At 48.4% G+C, this 5845-nt stretch overlaps 1 long non-coding RNA gene across 1 annotated transcript; it reads right to left on the bottom strand.

Moving 5' to 3' along the window:
* Window positions 1-686: 686 nt before the first annotated feature.
* Window positions 687-3793, bottom strand: LOC147712103 (uncharacterized). Its single transcript, XR_015295738.1, has 3 exons — window positions 3695-3793; window positions 2815-2940; window positions 687-1019 (listed from the first exon to the last, which is right to left on the bottom strand). It is a non-coding gene; the product is annotated as an uncharacterized LOC147712103 (long non-coding RNA).
* Between the last annotated feature and the right edge of the window lie 2052 nt (window positions 3794-5845).

Genomic DNA, 5845 nt, shown 5'->3' with positions numbered 1-5845 from the left:
TGTACTTCTGTCACCTGCTATATTCTCAGTTGTACCGTTGAATTGCTCAGGAGGACAAACCAGATTTCATTTTCTTTTTTTTCATAGGCATGCAACTGCCACTGTGTCACACCACTACTACCACCGCTATGAGGAAATTTTATCCGACCAAGATTGCCAACGTTATTCGGTGTTTCCCGTGGAGCCAGCCCTGGGCCTAGCCCTACTTTCAAACACAAATTACAGGTAAGATAAGCGTTTGGTGGTTTGGGGGTATAATGGAGTATTAGTACGAGAGACGAGAGCCTGAAGGTAGTACTACTAAAGTCCTAGGACTCTTGGATTCACTTCACTTAGTCTGTGAGAGGCACTTAGTGTTGAAAACATTTGGGCATTTACACTTAAAGGAAGAAAATGGAACTAAACTTTCAGGAAAACAGTCAACGTTAAACCCCCACCCACCAGGCAAGCAGTAAAAAACAGGTATGCTCAGATAAAGTTTGAAAAAGTATATTTATATCCCTAACAAAATAATCTCCCGCAAGACCCTCCCTAACCCCAACGATTGTCCTTCAAAAGTCCCCAAAAACCCAACTCCCAATTCCCACCCCCCAAAAGTCTCTAAAAAAGGGGCAAGGGACACTATGGGTGGATGCTGTTCACTTTTTGGGCCAGGGCATCATGCTCCTCGCGGAGCAAGGCGAGCTCCTGCTGAAGGCGGGACACCATCAGGGTGGTGCGGCGCAGGCGTGCCTTCACTGCCTTGCAGGTGCAAGGCCTGTGAGAAGCAGCTGTTGGCCTTGCTGCTCGGGGGTGGCGTTTGCCTTTGGCAGCCCGGCTCAGTCTCGGTGGACCACTGTGCTGGGTCACGGTGGCAGCCGGTGAGGCCACGGAGGACGACGTTGTCGTTGTTGTCGACCGCACACTTTCCACGTCCTCCAGGGCCACCAGCCGCCGATATTCCGCAACAGTGGCCTCGATTCTCCGTTGCCGGGCCGCTCTAGCCAGCTCCTTCCTCCTTGTTCGTTTGGAAGGAGAACCTATATGAAGAAAGAAAGACATAGTCTGTAACCAATGCTCTTTAAGATTAACTCAATCATTCAGCAGAAATGTGTGCTGCAGTACAACTAGCAACTTGCAAGCGCATTACATAACTATTGAGGCCAGTATCTATCTAACCTCACACTTCTTCATCCTTGCTCTAACATTAGTGGGAGTTTAAGGAACAAATTCTATGAGCACTGTGGACTTCCATTGGAGTCGACTATGAAAGTACACCAGTCTTATTCTTCTTCTTGTCTCTTGTTTTGGAAAATTGGTACGTTATTTTCTGCAAGCCGGCATAATGCCAGCGCGGTAAACTTGCACCCGAGAAAAAGAGACGCACGCCATGAGGAGTGACCTAGACTTGCGTTGCCGTTGCGTTACTGTACCCGTCCAGTACATGCAGGTGGTGAATCTCTTACTTTTCTATTACGGGTGGCACTGAGAATACTCTGTTACAACTCAAGGGCTACTGCTTAATTAATTTAACTTTCACCCTACAGTGGAAATGAGTACTAGAAATGGAAAATTGAAGAAGATAAATAATCTGATTATCTATCACTTCACATGGGATGTTTTTGCTTATATATGGGATGACTTTAGGTGCTTTGCTTTTTATTGAGTGACAGGCAGTGATACATCCACACATGAATGACTGAGTACTACTAAACTTATTAAGAGAGGTAGGGAGTGGCCACCATAATAACCGGATCTATGCAGTGCTTGCAATACAAACTACTGCTACTATTTATGGTAGTATTTGGACAAAATTAAAAGTTCTTTTCCTTGCCTTTCCTACACTGGAACGGACGTGCGGGTGCAGTGTTAGTGTTACATGCTCTTCAAAGTTACACTTAGTTCATCCACTGACCGTCTACTCTCTCTAGATCATGGGTACTCACAAACTTTCTCTCAGGGGCTACATTTACAGTGTAGTTTGGGGCCGAGGGCCGCACTGGTGGGGGCGGAGTCAGAGGGGGCGGGGCTAAAGCAAAACGATAACTTGTGACCATGAGGTTGCACACAGGTCCCTGCAGCAGATGCCCTCATCCACTGAGCCACCAGACCCAGCATTTACATACATCTCTCTCCCTCCTGCTGTCCCTCCTGCCCTCCCTCCATCTCTCTCTCCCTCCTGCCCTCCCTCTCCCTCTGTCATCTCACTGTGTGTGTGTCTATCTGTGTCAGCCTTCAGCCCGGGTTGAGACCGCTTCCTCAACGCGCACACACAGACAACAACACCAAAGTACTTAACAGGTCTTTAAAAGACCATTAACATATTATTGAGGCTTTGTTTGTTTTAGCGCCCCTGCTTCTCCACCCTGACAATCACTGCTTGCCCGGCCCCACAGAGCAGAGGCTTAGTTCTATTTCACCTCTTTGTGGCCTTGCATCTCCACTCTGCTCTGTGGGGGCCGGGGGAGCAGTGATTGTCAGAGTGGAGATGCAGGGGCGCTAACAGGTGAAATACAAAAAAGCCTCTGCTCTGTGGGGGCCGGGGGAGCAGTGATTGTCTGCAAGGTCAGCGCACCGCCAACGAAGGCTTGCCGGGCCACCACCGGCCCGCGGGCCGTACTAGGAGTACCCCTGCTCTAGATACACATATGCTATCTAAGAGTCAGATAGTAGCATGATCCAGGTATATGGACACATACAGTTTCTGTGTCACCCACCCAGGCTGTTGTCCTTCCACCCATCATTGCTTCATCATTCACCCAGCCATGCATCTCATATTCTTGCCTTCCCAGCTAGTCTTCAATCTCAATAAGTAAGGAATATATAAGAGCTTACCTCTGGCCGCCACCACCGTCTCAACTCTCACATCCGGCGCCGCCGCCTCCTCCCCTGATGATGAATTGCCCTCCGCCTCCGTGTCGAGCACCACCACCACACTGGCCCCGCCACCAGATGTTCCACCTACAAAGTACATTTAAGAATCTTAGAATAAAGCACTCACTAGTCACTAGTATTTGGTCTAGGAATGAAGACATGTGAAAACAATGTAATTTGTGACTGTCTACGTTAAAGTTAAAAAAAATGTCCCTTTTTCCAGGGAAGGTTGTCTTGCTGCACTTTTTGGCACAACTGATGAAGGCTGATTTTTTAACACGCACCATTTTTCTCCACACAGACAGAAGATGGACTTCTAACAACAAGATCAAGTTGAAACCAGGTGAGAGCTCGGCTCGACCACAAGAAATGTCTTCAATTAATCGTCAGCACTAACCACTTTTCCATTATCAGTTAAACGTTTAGTTTTATTATGACTTCATTTTAATAAATGTGTTTACTTTTAATAAAGCTTTTAAATTTAAATACAATCTGTGTTTTTTGGTCCTCCAGACTAGAGTGACTGAACGAAAGGTTTTGCAATTTTTGCAAGCATGAGTCCAGATAGAACACTTCAAAAGACATTATGGACAATCCCAGAGGACTGCACTAAGTTGATAGAGCTATTGCTGACTAGAATCATGGGAGTTTCGCCAACCGTGCAATCTTAGTTAGCTACACAGACAGACTAATAAGAATAATCTAGTAATACCACAGGGAGTCATAGTAGAGGCAGGATAAGAATTTAGATACAGTCTACAAGAAGAGCAAAGACAATTTTGAAAAAATTCAAATGAGGAACGCTAGGAAAAATAGGTACTAGTCTAAAATGAAAACTTACTGGGGCCAGCAGAGGAGCCCTCGCCTGCCCGATCCTGGCCCTGTTGATGAACAGCATCCGCCGCCTGCTGCTCCTGTGTCCTCCTCTCGCCCCTGGGGGGAGCTGACGTACAACATGAAAGAAAGAACAGAAAACATGGATGATTGTTGCTTGTCAATGTCAACCAAATCAAACATTTCAAAAGAACAATAACAAAATATTTCCGCGAAATTATATTGATTATGGTTACTTTTTATTTATTTGCGGACCTGTGACTTCGAAAGTCACGTAACTCACTAAACAAAGTACTGAAACGTTCACCTAGGACTGGCAGGCAGCAGTCCGCAGGCAAGACGCAAAGTGACAGACAAACTCCATTGTGATTTCAGTCAGATCAGTGACAACACTAACAGTTGCCTGCTACATTACCAGTCATTTAAATAGTCAAACTATCAATCCACCGCCACTATTTTTCTTATTGTCAGGGTTACAAAGGAAGGGGCAGATTTAAGCCCTTGCGGCTCTTTTGCGCCGTTCTTGCGTGACTTTTGTGACGCAGCAGCTAAACAAAAAAGGGCGCCATGGTGCGGCGTATAATATTATAACAACGTGACGCATTTGGGAGATGCATCCCGTTATAAAGCCCTGCGCCATCAGGGGGCGTTCCGGCGCAAGGGAGGGCATTCCTGCGCTGGAACACATCCTAATAGTGGCTGAGGGAAATCTACAAAATATCAATCAGTCACCTTTAGGACAATGATGCGTCACACAAACCCTGCACCTGCTTGAAGCAGACGTACGGCTTGACCCAGCATTGGGGAGATAGGGTACCCCAGAGCATTGATGGAGCTGCGCCATCGTTGCGACGCAACTCCAGCAGTAAAGCTTCGGTGACGTTTTGGGCCCATGGGGAGCCGCATTGCAAATACGGCGCACCATGTTTGGTGGTGGTAGCGGGCCGCACAATTAATGGCGCATCCCTGCTACTTTGCAGGGATGCGACGGTAATTGCAATTCTGCCCCTTAGGGGCATACTTACTTACGCGTTCTGGCGCATCTCCAGAGATGCGCCAGATCAAATGCGTCACGCAAAACTACCCTTGCGACACGGCAGATGTGCCTCATTTACAATGCGGCGCGCCCTGGCGCAAGGGTAGGCACTTGCGTGACGCATCTCGTCACGTAAGAGCGGCGCATCGCTGGAGTCACGTCGCCAACGCAATGCAACTCCAGTAATGCTCAGGGCCACCCAATACTTTACATGCTGTGTCAGTCCTTTCGCCTGCTTCGAGCAGACATAAGGAATTGAATTGACGTAGCAGCGTCGCAGAAGTGCCTGCGTTAAATCTTGTAGATTTCACGCAGGCAATTTTGCGAGGCGCACAGCCGCTGGACCGCCCACCCTGCGTACTAGGAACGCACCCATTGTGGTGCAGGCCCATGGCTTTATAACGTGACGCATCTCCCTAGATGCGTCATGCTGTAAATGACTTGCAGGGATGCGGCACGTTTACGCCGCTGTTGCGTCACGCAAGGCAACGTAAACGTGGCGCAAGGGGCTTGTAAATGTAATCTGCCCCCTAGTGTCTAGCATTACGCAGTTCTGTTAAGTACACTCATACATAATAGTTACTCAGGCCAATGAGACCACGAAATAGAAAACAAATAAGCATAGTAGCAACCCCACTGAGAAGGAGAGCAGTGCACCTGAAATGCACAGAAGATTTTGAAATATAATTTAACTACAATGTAATCGTCATCAGCGGCATTATTGGCTTGCTCCATGTAAAAAACAAATATTTGCAATACAACAACACAGAGCAGGAGAAAACATCATAGTAGTGAGTGATTAAATGCCAATGGCTACTACTACTCACCAAGCCCGGGGATCTCCAAGCCGAGCTGGTCCAGCAGGTCGCGCTCGCGGTCCAGGAGGTCCGTCCAGCGATGGGTGACCTGGCTGTAGGTGCGCTGGACCCCGTAGAGGTGGGATATGGCCCAGCACACCTTCTCCCACCGCTTCCGGCGCTCCCGCATGTTATAGCCGCCGGCCGCGATCCTGCCGCCTCCCGCGATGGTCCTGGGCAGGCGGCGCTGGACGAAGTAGACCAGCGCGCCCACTTCCTCCGGGCTGAATATCTCCCGGCGCGTCACCTGCTCCCCCCTCGATCT

The sequence above is a fragment of the Lissotriton vulgaris genome, chromosome 5 (assembly GCF_964263255.1).
Source record: "Lissotriton vulgaris chromosome 5, aLisVul1.2, whole genome shotgun sequence".
In the NCBI taxonomy this organism is placed as follows: Eukaryota; Metazoa; Chordata; class Amphibia; order Caudata; family Salamandridae; genus Lissotriton; species Lissotriton vulgaris.
This window is presented reverse-complemented; position numbering and strand designations above follow the sequence as displayed.